The sequence below is a fragment of the Lissotriton helveticus genome, chromosome 11, assembly GCF_964261635.1.
Source record: "Lissotriton helveticus chromosome 11, aLisHel1.1, whole genome shotgun sequence".
Classification (NCBI taxonomy): domain Eukaryota; kingdom Metazoa; phylum Chordata; class Amphibia; order Caudata; family Salamandridae; genus Lissotriton; species Lissotriton helveticus.
The window spans coordinates 1099312519-1099332522 of NC_136072.1; the positions used below are offsets into that span (position 1 = coordinate 1099312519).

General features: G+C 44.6%; 1 protein-coding gene and 1 long non-coding RNA gene across 2 annotated transcripts in view; one reads left to right on the plus strand and one right to left on the minus strand.

Moving 5' to 3' along the window:
- The window catches only part of GGT1 (gamma-glutamyltransferase 1), a 784209-nt gene that overhangs the window by 144789 nt on the left and 619416 nt on the right, over nucleotides 1–20004 (plus strand). The gene's annotated exons all lie outside the window — the stretch shown is intronic.
- On the minus strand, nucleotides 663–18162 carry LOC144791533 (uncharacterized). Its single transcript, XR_013602421.1, has 2 exons — nucleotides 17851–18162; nucleotides 663–1460 (listed from the first exon to the last, which is right to left on the minus strand). It is a non-coding gene; the product is annotated as an uncharacterized LOC144791533 (long non-coding RNA).

The following is a 20004-nucleotide window of genomic DNA, read 5'->3' on the forward strand; positions in this document are numbered from 1 at the left end:
AAGTCAGGACTTTAACTGGAATGGAAAAACTGGGGGGTGTCTCCAAGGGGTGTAGTCGATGTAAAAAAAAGGTGTGGCTTACAAAAGCCTAAGCTAAAAATCTGTGCTTGGCATAGTGCCCTACCTGACTGGCATTTTGCTGTTTCTGTCATAGCGTCCATTTATATAATACAACAAGTAACACTACACCTACAACACGCCAGTACTATTGGCTTTGTCAATGGCTGTTAGTTACCTAAGATAAATTAGCAACAACTACTGCTTCGTTGTACAGAACATTGAAAATGTGACAGTTTTGAAATGGTGAGACTGAAAGAACTATATCGAGTATCTTTGAAGTTACATCAAAGGCAGTGAGTGGTACTTTTCTAGAGTTAAGATTTTTTTTTTTACCCTGAGGGTGAGTGCAAAAAAGCAGAGCCCGACAGGGACCCGTCTCAACACCTGCTTTTAAGAACTGTTTGTGCTGAGCACCGACAGGCCCCCGCCCACTTAAAGCCCTGATAAAAATGATCCAGAGTTGGGCCAACCCTCTTACCATTTGTTATCCAACAGACTTTTTTTTTTGCAGACTGAGGTAAAAGGACTTAGCATCTAATCAAACAGATTTAATTCACGGTGCAACCCATTTGGCTACACAATAAGGAACAGGAATAAGTCACTATAGTAATGAGGATTTATTACAAATTAGTGGTCAGGTTTAGGTAAACAAATCTGAATATCATGCTGTAAATATACAGAAAAAAAACTGGATGACCCAACCTCCTAAAGAAGTTCAGGCATACCAACATAAAGTACTCAAGAAGTTCAGTCACTTCAATACAGAAAACTCACAACATAATTTGATGCTCAGAGAAGAGTTTCTGATCCTCTCTCCTATGCACAAGTATAGTCTAAAATCGTCCAATTTAAAGTCCAACCAAATGTGGGTGATTACATTTATAGAGATCTAAAAAATAGAGAAACTGTAGAAAAATAGGGAAACGAGGGGAAGTGCAGGAAGGTGTCAGCGTTTCAGAAGCTCAGACAACAGTCTTCTTGGGATAGCGGTATAATTGTTAGCCTAAGCCACACTCAGCAAAAAATCGAAGGGGATAAGCATGGAGGTATACATCTCTGAAAGTCTCAAGGAAAGTGCTTCTGACATCAGACAGTGTGAACACCAATTATTACCAGAGTCTCCAAAATGACACCCCTCTACTCGCATCATCTGGGGCTCCATTGTTCTTCCTGTTTTCATGTTGTGAACTGCAACGTTTACCAAGTGTCCCAGGACAAACCTGGGAACGATATTGTCCTTGGATACCTGCAACTCCTCGCAGCATTAATAAATGGAAACTTTCCGTTGACGCTCTGGCTCTCCATGTTCCTTGTCAAGGTCCTTTTCTCAGGCTTTCTGTTTCTTTATCAGCAGTACAGTGTTGCATCTATTCTTAAGCTAACAAACCATGTGAATGTACCTGCAAGGAAAAGACACACAAGCAAGAAATCGAAAACAGTATTTTAGGCAGAAAGAAATGCGTGCCTAGTCATGGCAATTTAATGTATTAAATCAACAGTGCACATTCAACAACGAATTAATGGAAATATCATTACATTAGATTCATGTTACAACTTTATAAAGTCAAAATAACTGAGTACACATGTCTAACATGTGACTAAGACTATATTATAAATGCAAGTATGAAACATTAGTACACAGTTTAAATCAATTGTTTTCGTTTCTAAAGTAAACACATTTTTATAGTTGGATGGTTTTATTCAATCACCTAAATAATAAATGGCATTTAATAAGAGGAAGACCCACAGTGTATATGTGAGTCTCTAATCCTAGAGTAAATGAACTTTAATAGTGATGGCAAGTGCAAAACTTTACTATTAATGTCGTTAGGACATACACAGTACATGTGCTAAGTGCACACACATATGGTGTATCTGTGACATGTAAAGGCGGAGCAAAAATTACACTGCTCCAGAAGCATTAGTACATCCCTGCTCCCCTACCAGAAACTCTGCTTCTGCTTTGTCAGTGCTGCCTTTGATGAGATGCCAGTATCCATAGCACACCTTCAACTTACCTTCCAGCTAGCCTGCTCGCTTTCCTACTCCTTGGTCCCAGTTTTCCACCTGTGTTGTTCCCCTCAGTGTTTTGGCATGCCTGTGGCATCTTATTAGGATTCCATCAATCAATTATCCCTAGGGCCATGCGAAATACCAACTATCATGAATACAACTTTATATCGATCAGTACAATACAAAACAATGTTAAATGACTGACTAATGTGGTGCAATTGATCTCTGTTAGTTCTGCAAGGCTCTGCTATGTTCTTTTTTTTATTTTAAATCATTTTTTTATTGAAAACACAAAATCAAAGCACATTCAGCAATGTAAAGCATATAAACAAAAAGGTAATCATAATATGACATCTGGGCAAATCAAAGCAATGCAGAATTCTGCTATGTTCTTTAGTAATAAAGATAATCGAGTCTGGTCACTCACCCATACAGCCACTCACACACCACCTCACTTAACCAACCCCCACTGAAACAGCCACTCACTCACCCACACAACCATTTATACACCCAGTCACTCACTCATACAGCCATTCAGACATCCACTCACTCACCCATACAGTCACTACACGCCCACTTACACACCAATAGAGCGACACACATCACCACTCACTCACCCATACAGCAACTGACACACCCACTCACTCACCAATACAGCCACACACACAGCTACTCACACACCACTTATAAACCCATATAGCCACTTACACACCCATACACACACAGATACATACAATCACAGTCACTCACATATATGTTATAAGTAGTCTCACTAAGTTGTAGTGCACCTAATATACTAATTTAATTATTGTAGTAGCTTAGTATATATAACACCCATAAAAACTTAAAAACACATAGTCACATGGTAATGTCATCAGTGATGTTATTTGAGATCAATTAAATTTGAGAACAGTTGCCGGAGGTGGCAGTACCCGGGGCTGCGGGGGAGAGGGTTGTCCACGCGACCCCTTGCATTGTTTTAAAATAAAGCCCCGGGAAGGTGGTGGTCCCCAGGGCTGGGGGGGGGGGGGGGTCCGAGAGCCCACCATTAAAAACAAAAAATAGACCCGGTTAGGTGGTGGTCCCTGGGGCAGCGGGGGAGGCCGTATGGGCCTCCCCCGTATTCATGTGAAAAAAAGCACCGGGGACATGGTGGTCCCAGGGGCATTAATGCCCCAGGAGGGTGGGCCGTGTGCCCCCACTTCTTAATTTTACAAATGACCCCTGGACATTGCCCAACTGGGGGCAATTATTAAAGAAGCACAGGAGCCCGCGCTTTGTTTAAAAAAAAATTCCAGCTGGATCGATGGATCTTGCCTAAAAAGTTTTTTTAAAGGCTTTTTTTTGCCCAGCAGGGTCCCTATGGGACCCCTAAAGAAGCCTAGGGGGTCAGGATATTCCTACCCAGCCCCCTTCTCTTTTTTAAATGCCTTTTTCTGTGACTTGGTTCAAGCCGAGTCACAAGATGGCTTCCAGCACTTCCTGGTTTGAAGTGTTAGCAGCCAATCAGGTCTCAGCACGTGATAAGGAGGGGACACAGATCCTCCTTGTCCCTATGTATACAAGTTTGGATTTTCCTTAATATTTAAAAAACTACTAAATGGATTTACAGAAGATCACAAAAAGGCACTTACCTGGACCAAAATCTATCTTTCTGCCAAATTTGGTGTAATTACGTTCAGCAGTTCGGGCTGTAGCTGTGTCTAAATGTCCTATGGGAATGAACATGGGAAACACACGTTTTTTTAATCCCCCTTTTTCTTGTCCCCCCCCCTTTACGGATTACCCCGAAACTTTCCATGTGCAACAAGAATCAGGAGGGCACTTTATTTGGAAACGTTTGTGAAAATTTGTCAAATCGCACCAAAGATATAGGCAAGTCAAAACCCCTTTTCCTATTAAAACTAGGTTCTAACTGTAACTACCTACTGGCGGCTGCCAGTAGGTTTTTATATATATATATATATATATATATATATATATATATATATATATATATATATATATATATATATATATATATATATATATATATATATATATATATATATATATATATATATATATATATATATATATATATATATATATATATATATATATATATATATATATATATATATATATATATATATATATATATATATATATATGGTATAGAAGCACTTGGTTTTTTCCTAGGAAAAAGGCCCATTAATTGTTACCAGCACAACAAAGTACTGATTGAGCTTACATCATGGTGTCTCAATAACAATTTCTTTCTTTTTGGGAGTGACTTATATCTGCAGAAGCGTGGGGTCGCAATGGGGGCCTGTTTCTCTCCCAGCTACGCGTGCTTGCACGTGGGCTGGTGGGAGGAGCAGGTCCTCAGGCGGCAACACGCCCAAATCTTTTCTGATCATGTTTTGCTTTGGCTTCGTTATATTGATGACGTTTTTCTGTTATGGCAGGGTGACAGGAACAGTGCACAACGGTTCATTGACTCTATCAATGTTAACAATGTGAACCTCAAATTCACTAGCTCCATCAGTGATTGTGAGGCAGAAATTTTGGATGTTAAAATCCTTATCCGCAATGGCCAGCTCACCACTAAGCTTCATCGGAAAAGTACTGCGGGCAACAGCATTTTGCACGCTAGCAGTGCACATCCGCGCCATGTGGTAGACAATATTCCTCTAGGTGAACTCTTAAGAATTAAGAGAATTTGTAGTACAGGCTCTGATTTGGAATCTTGCACTAATGAAGCTTTGACTAGATTTCGTGCTAGGGGTTATCGTGAATCAGTGCTTAAAACAGCAATGCTAAAAGCCAAAACTAGATCTCGTGCTTCTTTGCTTGAGATTAATAGCAGTGCTGATACATCTTGCACTTCAGATGAAGACACCACGAACCCCAGGTTCCTTACGCCATATAGCAAACAGGCCAGGCAAATAAAATCCATTTTGTCTAAAAGATGGCCTGTTCTTGCTACAGACCCTGTACTGAAATCCGAACTAGCGGAAGTCCCTGTTGTCACCTTTAGGAAAGGTCCCTCACTCAGGTCTCACATCTGCCATGAATTTCCTGAACTTAGAAAAAAGCAGGAATGGATGAAAACAAGATCAGGTTTTATACGCTGCACCTCTTGCAGGGCTTGTAAATTTGGCAAAAGCACTAGGCAATATAGCACGCCGTTCAGTCCAGACCCAATCCAAATCAAGGGTCAATATAACTGTAAAACTGAATTTGCCATTTACGTTTTAACTTGCACATGTGCACTCAGGTATGTCGGCAGCACACGACAACCGGTACACGTTAGGATCCTCCAGCATCTGCGTGCCATCGTTAACAACGACCCAGCCTACCCTGTAGCTAGGCACTTCAAGGCAATACACAACAACAATCTGGAGTGCCTATCTTATTTTGTTATCTCTGCAATAGACAAACCCAGAAGAGGCGGAGATAGGGTCAAATTGCTGAGAAGAATGGAGTCTCACTTCATTCTTGAGCTAGACAGCAGATCTCCAAATGGCCTTAACAACACGGAGGACCTACATGTGTTTCTGTAAATCAAGCCTTGCTTTGTCCACTTCGTTTTGTATTACTTTGGGTGGTAGGGTTCTCTTGGTTGCCGCCCTCCCCCACGTGATGAATATTTTGTTTCCTTGTTGGGTTATTGCACGTATTATCTGCATATATTATTTTACGGTGGTTCATTACTTATGTATTAGTATTTAATTTTTTGGGGTACACTCATTTGAGGACATAGACAACAGTTTTTTTCTGTAGTCCCTGATTAATATGTTTTTGCAACAGTTCGCATTTTGACAATGACATCCCCTTGATTATTATACCAATTAGCCCATGACTCATAACTATGCTGCTACAGTCGTATGTTTACATATTACGCTGATTTGCACTTTGTTGAATATAGATGCAACATTATACTGTTTACATTTAAGCGTATTTTGTACATAACCAACAATATTATTGCGGGTTTTTTTAATTGCATCTGTTATTAGAATAGCAATTATATTTTTTAAAATGATGCACTTTGCACTTTATTCTGCTATTTTGCACTATCAACTTTGAATGTTGGCGTGGGCTTTATGTGTGTATATATATTTGTTATATACAACCTTTTTGGTATTTGCATTTTAAGCTGTTAAAAAAGTTCTTTTTACATTTTTAATCATGGGTTTCTGTTTTTGTCAAATTTAAAATGTGGATTTAAACCAGTTAATGAATTTTTCGAACTGTTGCCATTTCAAATTGTTTGGAAAACAGACTAGGCTACTCATTACAAGTAGTTTGTCCTCGCTGTCTACTATCACGAGGTGTATGATGAAAAAAAGAGAGAAAAAAATGCACTTTTTTCACTGTTTAGCAGTTACTATTTAAAACGCAAGCATTTCCAACTCTGACTGTCTGTGAGCAAGGGCGGATGCCCGAAACGCGTCAGATTGCTTGGTTCAGCTTTTAAATAAAAAATCTGTGCTTTATAATTACTGGATCCGCGTAATTTACTGGGTCGCTGTGGTCGGAGCCTGGGAGATTGCACTTGTTTGATATATATATATATATATATATATATATATATATATATATATATATATATATTTTTTGAGATGTCATCAGTGATGTCATAAATGATGTTATAGAACAGGGGTACTCAAAGTACGGCCCGCGGGCCAGTAGCGGCCCGGCAAGCCTTCCCTGGCGGCCCGCGGAGCTTGAGACACATCGCACCTGTGTGTGTTTTTTTTTTTTTTACTTCAGCAAACACCTCGCTGAGCAGCAGTGCGAGTCAGAGACACTGCTCTGTGGGGGCCCGGGCCGCAGTCAAGAGTGGAGCTGCAGGGGCACTAAGAGGTGAACAAAGCCTCATTAACAAACAAATGGTTTTTTAAAGACGTGTTAAGTACTGGGGTGCCCGGGAGGCTGTGTCAGCCAGGCTGACGCACAGGGGAGAGGGGGTGGGGGGTGGGAGAGGGGAGGTGAGAGGACAGCAGGAACTGAGAGCTGGGTGAGGTGGGAGGGCAGCGCAGGGAGTGAGAGCCCGGGTGAGGGAGGTGGAGGGCAGAGCAGGGAGGAGTGAGAGCCCGGGTGAGGGAGGTGGAGGGCAGAGCAGGGAGTGAGAGCCCGGGTGAGGGAGGTGGAGGGCAGAGCAGGGAGTGAGAGCCCGGGTGAGGGAGGTGGAGGGCAGCGCAGGGAGTGAGAGCCCGGGTGAGGGAGGTGGAGGGCAGCAGGGAGTGAGAGCCTGGGTGAGGGAGGTGGAGGGCAGCAGGGAGTGAGAGCCCGGGTGAGGGAGGTGGAGGGCAGAGCAGGGAGGAGTGAGAGCCCGGGTGAGGGAGGTGGAGGGCAGAGCAGGGAGTGAGAGCCCGGGTGAGGGAGGTGGAGGGCAGCGCAGGGAGTGAGAGCCCGGGTGAGGGAGGTGGAGGGCAGCAGGGAGTGAGAGCCTGGGTGAGGGAGGTGGAGGGCAGCAGGGAGTGAGAGCCTGGGTGAGGGAGGTGGAAGGCAGCAGGGAGTGAGAGCCTGGGTGAGGGAGGTGGAGGGCAGAGCAGGGAGTGAGAGCCCGGGTGAGGGAGGTAGAGGGCAGAGCAGGGAGGAGTGAGAGCCCGGGTGAGGGAGGTGGAGGGCAGAGCAGGGAGTGAGAGCCCGGGTGAGGGAGGTGGAGGGCAGAGCAGGGAGTGAGAGCCCGGGTGAGGGAGGTGGAGGGCAGAGCAGGGAGGAGTGAGAGCCCGGGTGAGGGAGGTGGAGGGCAGAGCAGGGAGGAGTGAGAGCCCAGGTGAGGGAGGTAGAGGGCAGAGCAGGGAGTGAGAGCCCGGGTGAGGGAGGTGGAGGGCAGCAGGGAGTGAGGCCTGGGTGAGGGAGGTGATAGGCAGCAGGGAGTGAGAGCCTGGGTGAGGGAGGTGGAGGGCAGAGCAGGGAGTGAGAGCCCGGGTGAGGGAGGTGGAGGGCAGAGCAGGGAGGAGTGAGAGCCCGGGTGAGGGAGGTGGAGGGCAGAGCAGGGAGGAGTGAGAGCCCGGGTGAGGGAGGTGGAGGGCAGAGCAGGGAGTGAGAGCCCGGGTGAGGGAGGTGGAGGGCAGAGCAGGGAGTGAGAGCCCGGGTGAGGGAGGTGGAGGGCAGAGCAGGGAGGAGTGAGAGCCCGGGTGAGGGAGGTGGAGGGCAGAGCAGGGAGTGAGAGCCCGGGTGAGGGAGGTGGAGGGCAGAGCAGGGAGGAGTGAGAGCCCGGGTGAGGGAGGTGGAGGGCAGAGCAGGGAGGAGTGAGAGCCCGGGTGAGGGCGGTGGAGGGCAGAGCAGGGAGTGAGAGCCTGGGTGAGGGAGGTGGAGGGCAGCAGGGAGTGAGAGCCTGGGTGAGGGAGGTGGAGGGCAGCAGGGAGTGAGAGCCTGGGTGAGGGAGGTGGAGGGCAGAGCAGGGAGTGAGAGCCCGGGTGAGGGAGGTGGAGGGTAGAGCAGGGAGTGAGAGCCCGGGTGAGGGAGGTGGAGGGTAGAGCAGGGAGTGAGAGCCCGGGTGAGGGAGGTGGAGGGCAGAGCAGAGAGGATTGAGAGCCCTGGTGAGGGAGGTGGAGGGCAGAGCAGAGAGGATTGAGAGCCCTGGTGAGGGAGGTGGAGGGCAGAGCAGGGAGTGAGAGCCGGGTGAGGGAGGTGGAGGGCAGAGCAGGGAGGAGTGAGAGCCCGGGTGAGGGAGGTGGAGGGCAGAGCAGAGAGGATTGAGAGCCCGGGTGAGGGAGGTGGAGGGCAGAGCAGGGAGTGAGAGCCCGGGTGAGGGAGGTGGAGGGCAGAGCAGGGAGTGAGAGCCGGGTGTTGTGAGACAGATAGAGATAGAGACAGATAAAGACATATAGAGACAGATAGAGGCAGAGACAGGGACAGACGGAGCTAGATAGGGTCAGAGACGGGGACAGACGGAGACAGACAGCGATAGAGACAGACAGCGATAGAGACAGACAGCGATAGAGAGAGACAGAGAGAGAGAGAGACAGACAGAGACAGACAGAGAGAGACAGAGGGAGAGAGGGAGACAGACATAGGAAGGGATGGAGACAGACTGAGAGAGACAGACAGAGGGAGACAGAGGGAGTCAGAGGGAGAGAGGGAGAGAGAGAGACAGACAGAGGGAGGGAGACAGACCGAGGGAGGGAGACAGACAGAGGGAGGGAGAGAGAGAGACAGACAGAGGGAGACAGACAGAGGGAGGGAGACAGACAAAGGGAGGGAGACAGACAGAGGGAGGGAGACAGACAGAGGGAGGGATGGAGACAGAGGGAGACAGACAGAGGGAGGGAGAGAGAGAGACAGACCGAGGGAGACAGACAGAGGGAGGGAGACAGACAGAGGGAGGGAGACAGACAGAGGGAGGGAGACAGACAGAGGGAGGGAGACAGACAAAGGGAGGGAGACAGACAAAGGGAGGGAGACAGACAGAGGGAGGGATGGAGACAGTGGGAGGGATGGAGACAGAGAGGGAGACAGAGGGAGGGAGAGAGAGAGACAGACAGAGGGAGGGAGACAGACAGAGGGAGGAAGACAGACAGAGGGAGGGAGACAGAAAGACAGATGAAGGGAGGGAGACAGAGGGAGGGAGGGAGACAGAGGGAGGGAGAGGGAGGGAGACAGAGGGAGGGAGGGAGATAGAGGGAGGGAGAGGGATAGAGGGAGACAGACAGAGGGAGATAGACAGAGGGAGGGAGACAGAAGGACAGAGGGAGACAGACAGAGGGAGACAGACAGACAGACAGAGACAGACAGACAGAGGGAGGGAGACAGACAGAGGGAGGGAGACAGACAGAGGGAGGGAGGGAGACAGACAGAGGGAGGGAGGGAGACAGACAGAGGGAGGGAGGGAGACGGAAGGAGGGAGGGAGACTGACAGAGGGCAGACGGAGGGAGGGAGACAGAGGGAGATGGACAGTGGGACACAGAGGGAGACAGATGGAGGGAGACGGACAGAGGGAAGGAAAGAGAGGGAGGGAGACAGAGAGAAAAAGAGAGGTAAGACAGAGAGAGAGAGATATAGGAGGGAGGGAGAGATAGGGAGAGAGAGAGAGAGAGAGAGAGAGAAAGAGAGATGTGTGTGTATGCTGGTCTGTTGGCTCAGTGGATGAACGCGTCAGCTGCAGGTGCCTGTGTCCAACTTCATGGTCACAGTTTTTTTCTTTCTAGCCCCGCCCCCTCCCCCAGTGACCCCGCCCCCACCGGTGCGGCCCTCGGCCACAAACCACACTGTAAATTTGGCCCCAGAGAGAAAGTTTGTGAGTACCCATGTTATAGAACATGTCATGAGTGATGTAATATGTGAGGCCATAAGCAGTGCATGGCTGGGCTGCGAGTTATAGTTAGCTCGGCTAACTATAACTGGAGAATTTCCATATTTTTTTTTTAGTTCAAAACATTAATGTTCTCTCTGATATATTCACCTAACTATAACATCACTTTAACCTTTGTTTTTTTCAGGGAATATATAGCATGTACTTATTTATATGGTTATTTATTGGTTTTAATATTGTTATGGACCAATCTGGTGGAAGATCTCATCCAATTTGAACATGCTGCTGAAATACACATGAAATCTCTCTAAAAGAAATGATTGTTTAGGTTTTTAACAGTGTAAATATTTACGTATGAATTTTAATTTGGATTTAAAAAAAATTTAAATGGCATTTTTATTATTTATACAAAGTTTGGCACAATTTTAATTCATTTTTGAAGAACGTCGATATGACATAGGATGAAGTAGACACTCGTCTAAAATCTGTTCGAAAAAGTGTAATAGAAATAATAAAAGAATATATGCACATAATATTTCCATGCCAATGTATACATTTTTCGATAAACCTCGGGTATACATCTTTAAATGTAAAACATGAATTTGAAATGTTTTAAATGGTTATACATGGTAAATATGTTCTGAATTTGGATTTAACATGATGGGGGATGCAGTCTGTGTTCCATGGCGATGGAGACAGTGACCCGCGTGATTGGGAGTCTGTGGTTTTATAAAAAAATGAAGAAATGGCAACAGCGTTGTTGGTTTGAGCAAGCCTGTGGATACAGATGAAACGTGTTACCAGAAGACCAAAAATAAAGAGAATCTCTTTATATTATAACCAGAGTCCCTGTGTTGGTGTTCAGGAACTGGATGGGAACTGGAGTTGGTGTTCGTGTTGAGCCACGTGGCTGGAAAGCAGCAGTTACCAACGCATCCTCGATTAGGAGCTTCCTGGAATCTAGCAAAATGGATGTGAAATGCGGCGCATAACTGGAAGCCCCCCCGAAAAACTGACAAATTGATCTCGGAGAAATTACAGCGAGGAGGAAGGAGCAAACCAGAAGCAGTGAGTCGGAGGAACCCTGCATCCGGGTGAGTCCCTTACCTCAGACTACGGTTTCCTGTAATTTTAGCAACAGGGGAGAGAAGCCGAGGAGGTTACCCGGTGGGACACCGGTTAAGAAAGCCATATAAAAGATTCTCAAAGAGTAATTAATTGTATTTTATCAACGTGTATGAAAAAAGATAGAAAATAAAGAAGCCATCATGGATACATGGCTACAGGAGCGAGAGGAGGAAGCAAATATGGTGTTTGATGACAGTAAAGAAATCAATATAAACCGCAAAGAGAGAACACAAGCTGTTACCCAAGAAGGAAATGTGCAGGAATTAATGCGAAAATTAGAGAAACTAAAACGTGGTGAAGTCGCTTATTGGTGAGAAGTCGAGTCCATAGAAAAGTATCTGGAAGTTGGAAAGGGTCCCACGAGGACTGAGATTTTTTAGGGCACCTACATTTGAGGACCCCGATCCGGAGATGCTAAAAGAATGGGCCGCTAACAATGCTGACTCAGTGTGCAATATGATGAAGATACTTATTAAGTATGCATAAAAGGATAGAAACAAGTTATTGGAAGAGATTAAAAAAGTAGTGTCTGAATTAACCCAAATGATGAAAGCTGATGCCTTAGCCACATTTGAAACTTAATTATTAAACAAGTTGAAAAACACAAGAGCAGACCATAAGTTACAGAAAAGCCACCAAATTCCTAAGAGATAAGCTAGACCACCAGAGAAGACAAACCTACACTTTCGCCCGTCGCTTTGACATAATCAGGAGACAGAGGATATCAGGAAACGTAGTCACCTGAAAAAAACAAGGACCCCAAAATACAGGCAATGATAGTGCTTCTGAAAGATGTTCGATTGCAAGTTCAGATGTGAAGACAGGCTCTGAAGATGATGGTGCAGAAACCTCCTTCAATACTCAAGAAATACCGACAGTAGTTGAGTTTTTTTAGGCATAGACCGAATGCCAAACAACAGAAAGAGGCCGCAACAGCAAAATGGAAGACATCAGCAAGAAGTCGCAAGAACAGGAGAGGAGGGAATGGAGCTAAGGTCAGGAACAAAAACCAAGGAGCGATACAATCGCAAATAGAATGTGATCTAACCACGGTCATCAATCTGACTAATATGGTACTCTCTGTAGAAGAGAATAATATACTAGCACTCCGATTATCATTTTGTAGGAAAACAAACTTTGACTATTGCCAAACAAGTATAGACTTTTTTAAGTTCGTAAGAAAACTGAAATTGAGGAAATTCTCTTCCCAAAAAAATCCACCTGAAAATCAACAAAGTATGGTAGAAGATAACCTGAATTTAGAGGTTGGAGACTTACAAATATTACAAGAACTTCGTGAACTAGAAATGGAATGTGAAGGCTTACAGCTACAAGGAATGTCAAGAGACACAGTGGAAACTTTGGGACTAGACATTTACAAAGGTGTAAAAAAAAACCTTTAGACCAACTTCTACATTTATTCCGAATGTTCCAATAGACTTAATCGAATCTTTTTCTGAAGCAGTGATTAAAGATTTGAAAAATCTAGCTTTATTATCAAATAAGAACTTTGGAAAAGAAAATAGATTTCAGGATAGAAAATACAACAAAGTCATTGACAAAATAAAAAAGAACAAAGATGTAGTAGTTCGCGAATCGGACAAAGGGGGAAATGTGGTCCTCTGGCCACTGTCAATGTATAACCAGGAGGCAAAATCACCACTCAATGACAGAAGTTGCTATATAAAGGTCCCGCATTGCAACTTGGTGGAAATAAAGAACAGGTTGCACAAACAAAAGGCACGCTGGAGACGACTAGGCGTGCTAACTCAAGCAGAATACTTATATTTAAAGATAGAAAACCCGGTAACACCAGTCCTATACCTAAACCCCAAAGTCCACAAGAACAAAGAAAAGCCACCAGGTAGATCAATCATTTCTGTGATTGGAAGTCTATTTGAAACAACCTCAACGTATCTAGGTCACTTTTTGCAGGAATTTGTAACAACACTTCCAGCTTCTATACAAGACACTCATGAATTTTTGAGCAAAATTGAAGCTTTGACATGGAAAGACACTTATTTGTTGATTACTCTTCACGTTACCTCATTGTATACAAGTATAGAACATGAGGCGGGACTAGCTCTATGCGTTACTTTTTGGACATTCGGCACATCTCATACCATCAGCATTTTAGAATGCTGATTGAGATGGGTAGAATCTGCCTAGAGAATAACTGTTTCTTATTTGGAAATGGAACATTTAAACTGTTTCGCGGAACGGTGATGGGCACCTGCTTTACTCCCAGCTATGCTAATTTGCATATGGGCTGGTGGGAGGAGCAGGTGCTCAGAGTCGATCATTCGAAGGAATGGAATGAAAATGTGGAAAAAGTTTATAGAAACCTCTTTGTGGTCTGGGAAGTCTCAGTGGAGTCTGCAAAAGATTTTATTGTGCAGTTGAATGACAACACACTTAACTTAAGATTCACAGACACAATAGATAGGACATCAGTAACATTTCTAGACCTTGAAATTTATGTCAGAGACAATTCACTACATACACGCACATTTAGAAAAATAACAGCAGGAAATTCCATCCTGCATGCGAACATTTTCCACCCCACCAAACTAAAAATGAGAATCCCCTATGCCGAGCATCTCAGGATGAAGAGAAATTGTAGCAAGAGGCAGGCAATAGAGGAGGCCCAGAAAAGTTTGACAAAGAGATTTAGAGAAAGGGGTTATAAGTAGAAGGTCCTGAGCCAAGCATTACACAAAGTCAGCAGTATTAAAAGACCCAAGGAAGGCAAAGAGGAAATCGAACAACAGGACAAGGAGAAAATAAGACTAATCAACTGATACAGTGCCTACCACACGAAAGTGAGAGATTGTGTAAGTAGGCACTGGAATCTAATAAAAAGTGATCCAATGTTGGGTGCAGAAGTAAAACGGAGGCCCCAAGTAACCTTTAAAAGAGCAAAATTCATGAGGCAAGAGTTGGTGGACAGCAGTCCAGAATTAATTCAGTCTGGAAACTGGTTAAAGGCAAACCCGGACTTCTACAAATGTCAAAAGTGCAAAGCCTACACAATTGCCCAGAACCCCAAACAAGTTTTGTCCCCACTAATGGTGAACCCATGAAAAATCAGATGCTTTTTAAACTGTCGTAGTGACCATGTGGTTTACATTTTAAAATGCTCCTGCCCTAAGTTATATGTGGGGAGCTCTATCTACATGGTCCATGTTCGCATTTTACAACATATGGGAGCAGTAAAAAACAACGATAAAACGTATCTGGTGGCACGTCATATTAATGAGACTCATAAAGGCAAATTGGAAGATTTAACTTATTTTGCAATAGACAAGGTTCCCAAAATGAGAAGGGGTGGAAACAGAGAAAGGAAATTGCTGCAACTTGAGTCAAAGTGCATAATGCTTTTTAACACCAGAATCCCGTCTGGTATCTACACAGATGAGGATTTACATGTGCACCTAAGCCATTAGCAGTATCCAAATGAAATGGCTCATTTTAATCAAGTCCTGTGAATCCATAATCAAATTTTAGATAAATAGATTTGCCGGTGTTAAGATATAAAAAGAGAAAAAACTGTATTCCTGGTACTTACATTTTACTGTGCAGCAATACTGGTATAAAGTAATTCATGTTTTTTGGATTTTGAGGTTTTTGCGTTTGACATGCATTAGCACTTTATCTAGATATCAAATGGTCAAAACAAGCTTGAACTAACGATATATTAAGAGTAAATCACAATCAAAGCACTTGCACTTTAATAAAATTTGCACTGCATTGTTATCAAATGTACTGTATTGTCTATATTAGCACATTGCATTTTGCACGTTGCACTAGTACTTTAAAGTGGACCGTCTATTTTAGCATTTACCTATTTATATGGTTATTTATTGGTTTTAATATTGTTATGGACCAATCTGGTGGAATCTAGGAAATTGTACATTTCTAGTGCGAGGTGTACTACGATCTCATCCAATTTGAACAAGCTCCTGAAATACACATGAAATCTCTTCAAACGAAAGGATTTATTAGAGGTTTTTTAACAGTGTAAATATTTAAAATATGTATGAATTTTAATATGTATTTAAAAAAATGTAAATGGCATTTTGACTATTTATGCAAAGTTTGGCACAATTTTTATTCATTTTTTAAGAATGTCGATATGACATAGGATGAAGTAGACACTCGATTAAAATCCTTTCGACAAAATGTAATAGAACTATTGAAAGAATATATGCAAATAATATTTTCATGCCAATGTATAAATTTTTCGATAAACCTCGGGTATAGATCTTTAAATGTAAAACATGAATTTGAAATGTTTTAAATGGTTTTACACGGCAAATATGTTCTGAATTTGGATTGAACAAGATGGGAGATGGTTATGGAGACAGCGACCCATGTGATCGGGAGTCTGTGGTTTTATAACAAAATATTAGGAAATGGCAACAGCGTTGTTAGTTTGAGCAAGCCTGTGGTTACAGGTGTAACGCGTTACCAGAGACCAAAAATAAAGAGAATCTCTTTAAATTATTACCAGAGTCCCTGTGTTGGTGTCTGGAGTTGGTGTGTGTGTGTGTGTATATATATATATATATATATATATATATATATATATATATATATATATATATATATATATATATATATATATACACAACCCAGTGGCAAAGCGACTTTATATTTGTGTAGCTAACAACTTTGGCACCATTTGACGAGTCTCCACACAACTTTCCAAAAAAGTGCTTCTTTTAGACTAGTTTGTGCTCAAAAAGTTTCTGGGGGGGGATCTGTCAAGCAGGGACCAAGAAAAAGGAGGCATCCTAAAATGTGTTTCCCATTCATTTTTCCATTCTTTAGACACAGCTACAGCCAAACCCGCTGAATAGATTTACACCAAATTTGGCAGAAAGCTAGATTTTGGTCCACAAAGAGTGCGATTTGGTGTAAATCTGTTTGGTACTTTTTGAGAAATTAATTGTGAGAAGGTGGGTTGGTATATGCTGTCCACTACCACTAGTTAAAGTGGGCACCTTGTACCAGGCCACACAACCCTTCTGATATATGAGGTCAAAGATATCCTTTAGAAAGCTATCCTAGTGGTAGCTGTGGAGAGCAGCCTTCAGGCTAAGTCTTGAAGGAATGTAAAGCAGCTTGTTTTACCAGAATATCACCCCTTGAATCACTAAATGAAAGGAGAACCACAAAGTGTTTATATAAAAAGATGTATTTATTAATATAACACTCTCTTCTGTTCTCTACACGAGAATAGAACACAAAGCACACTATATTAGATCAATAGAATAAATGTAAGTAGCACAATACACAGCAGTCTCCAGGGTGACACTGAACCATATGCAAAAAAAATGGTATAACAATCACGATTTGAATAGACACAGTACCTAGAGCACATAGTATTGCTGGGACCCCAAAGAACCACCTCAGGTGAGACGATTGGACCCCACAGAGGATGGGTGAGTGGTGTGAACACGGGCGCGGGCTCCGTACGACTCTATGGGAATGCTGCGGTTAAAGTTTTACAGTTTAAGGACACTTGGAAGAGGACTTCAAGCAAACCCTTTGGAACTTAAGAGTTTCTAAGGCCAACCACCCTTGGATACCAAGGTACCTGAGTTACCTATCCCACAGGAGCCAGGTGCATAGGCGTCAAGTGGTGTCGGAAATCTCTGTCGTTTTCAATGGCGTGCCGGGAAGAAGTACGGCTGCCGTGGAAGTGAAAAGTGTCCGGTGGAACCTAATCATGGATATGGGGTGAGAGGAATCTGAAAGCAGAGGGGACAGAGTCTGGGTCACCACAGGTGACCAGGGGCTCAGTAGTCGAATGCCCTCCGATGTCGGGTGCTTCAGGTGCAATGATGTGATGCTTGACTTTTCAGCCACGAGGACCAGGAGATGTCGAGCATGGCCAGAGTCTAGAGGTGAGCTGTACCACAAAGGATGTCGAGTGCTGACTGGTCGGTGTCTGGCTGGAGCACCAACAAGCCTTGGCAAATGCAACCAAAGCAGGAAAGACAAACAGGTTGCGGTGTGGACCAGCAAGGTCCAGGGGACTTTTCAAGCAATGGAGAGTCAGGGCACATCTGGAGCAACCAGGGAAGTCCAATAACAAACAAGTTGACTCTCACCAGGGCCCACAGGCCAACGGACCAGGGATCGGAGGAGACCTCAAGCAAGATTACGAAGTACCAGCCCACGAAGCACTCGGTACAAGGAGGCCAGAGTTCTTTGATGCAAACACTGCTCAGGGTCAGGACTACACGGAGTCCAATGCACAAGCTCAGGAATTACCAACAAGCATATGCAACTGCAAATGTACGCGGTGCACAGGGGTTCGGGTCACGGAGTCCCCACAAGGGATACTGGCCTCAGAATTGCTGAGAGGGCAGATCGCCCTCAGGAAACTCACCCCCTGTGTTGCTGAAATCTTTGGAGTATGCAGGAGCTCTGGAGCAGCAAGCCGGTCAGATGCACTTAGGTGCCTGCTAGGGCAGGGGAGTAACTCCTTTACTCCAAGGGAGATTCTTCAGTTGTCCAGCATCATGCAGAGTCGAAGTACTTGGTTTCTTCTTAGCAGAGTCTTGTCCAAGTAAAATCTAATGTCTTGTAGCCAGGTAACCCATTTTATACCCACAGAAAGGGGTGTACAGATTCACGGGACCCTCCTTGGGGAGGGGCAGGACAGAGGGGTGGCTACACCCATGTCCTTTGTCCAGTTTTGCGCCAGAGCAGGAGCCATTGGCTCCCAGAACTGGTTTGAGCTGGACTATGCACAGGGGCACCAAATGTGCCCTCAGTGCAGACTTTCTGGCACTCTCAAAGTGCACCGTCCCAGCCCACATACTCTAAACCCTGTCTGGTAGGTGATCACACCTCCCTGTGACAGGATGCCTATTATCATGCCTTCCTCTGCTCGAGCTAAGCTCAACAGCAGGAGGGCAGAAATTTGTCTGTGGCTGGTAGTGTCCATTTTGTGCTGCCTGGGTTAGGAAAGCTAGTACCGGGTAGACCGGTGACCCACAGTAGTGGTTCTACATGGGTGGAATCATACCTCCCACACCAGTTACTGGTGTGGAAGTATGATTCCAAGGTGTTTGACACCAAATACAACATGTTTCTAAGCAGCCGTTTTAAAGTTAGCATTTACCCTGAGTTTATAATGCACTTAAACGTATATGTCTGGCTGCATCACAGACAACCCTGGAGAATTGTCTCCGAAGGCTGCAGAGGGGCTCTGCTCATGCAGGGGCACCCTCACACATAAAACCCAGCACCCTGCCTTCAGGATTTTTAAGGCCTGCTATTGGGGCGACTGATAGGTTTTTAAGGGTAGTGATTTAGATATAGTGAACCTATATCCCAGTAAGTGGTGGAAGCACCAACTTACACAGGTTGCGGTGGCAGACTCGGAATTCATCTCCTGGGTGAAAGCTTCTGCAATACTTGGGCAATTATCTGAATCCAGTGAAAGAGCTCTTTCTGTGAGTTTGGCCTCAAGCTGAAATATGTACTAGATGCTCCTGGGTCATGGCCTGGCCTACCAACAACTGAGGAAAACAAAAAAGGTGATGAATAAAATGCTTGAATTAATGTTAGCTGCTGGCAATTACTGTGGGCTGCATTCCTGCCTGTAGAGTTTTGGAGACTGCCTCTCCAGACTAGAACCACTCTCATGCACCAGGCTTGGTTCTGCTCCAATGGAAATAGTCCAGCATGAACTGCCAGGCCAGCTCTGAACAAGAAACCCCATAACAGTTCCAGGCTATTGGGCCTCTTCCATATGATACAGCTGGAATGTACTGATAAATTGATCCTGGGATTCATGTCTGTGAATACCCCCTTGTTCGTGCCATATAACTTGCTGCCGACGACACAGTGAGTTCATAGCCCATGTCTGTGTATACCTCTGGTCAGTGAGGTACAACTTATGCCCTATGATACAGTGGACCCGTGCCCCACATCTATGCATACCCCTCATCAGTGGGGCACATCTTGAGTCCTATCATAATTCATTGAGTGCAGGACCTACGTTTGTTTCTACCCCTCGTCTGTGACGTAGACCCTAAGTCCGATCATGATGCAGTGAGCGCAGGACCTATGTCTGTGTATACCCATCATCCATGAGGTATATCTTTAGTCCTATCATGATACACTGAGTGCAGGACCCACATATGTGCATACCCCTCATTAGTGAGGCACATCTTGAGTCCTATGGTGCAGTGAGCCCCGGTCCCAAATCTGTGCATATCGCTTGTTAACGAGGTACAGCTTTAGACCTATGATGCAGTGAGCTCAGAACATGTGTCTGTGCATACCTCTCATCAGTGAAATGTAGCTTGAGTCCTATCATAATGCAGTGAGCCCAGGACCCTTGTCATTGAGGTGTGTCTTGAATCCTATCATGATACAGTGAGCACAGGACTCATGTCTGTGCATACTCCTCACCATTGAGGTATGTCTTGAGTCCTATCATGATACAGTGAATGCAGGATCCAAGCATGCATGTGTATACCCCTCGTCAGTGGGGTACAGCCTGAGTCCTTTGATACACTGAGCCGCAGAC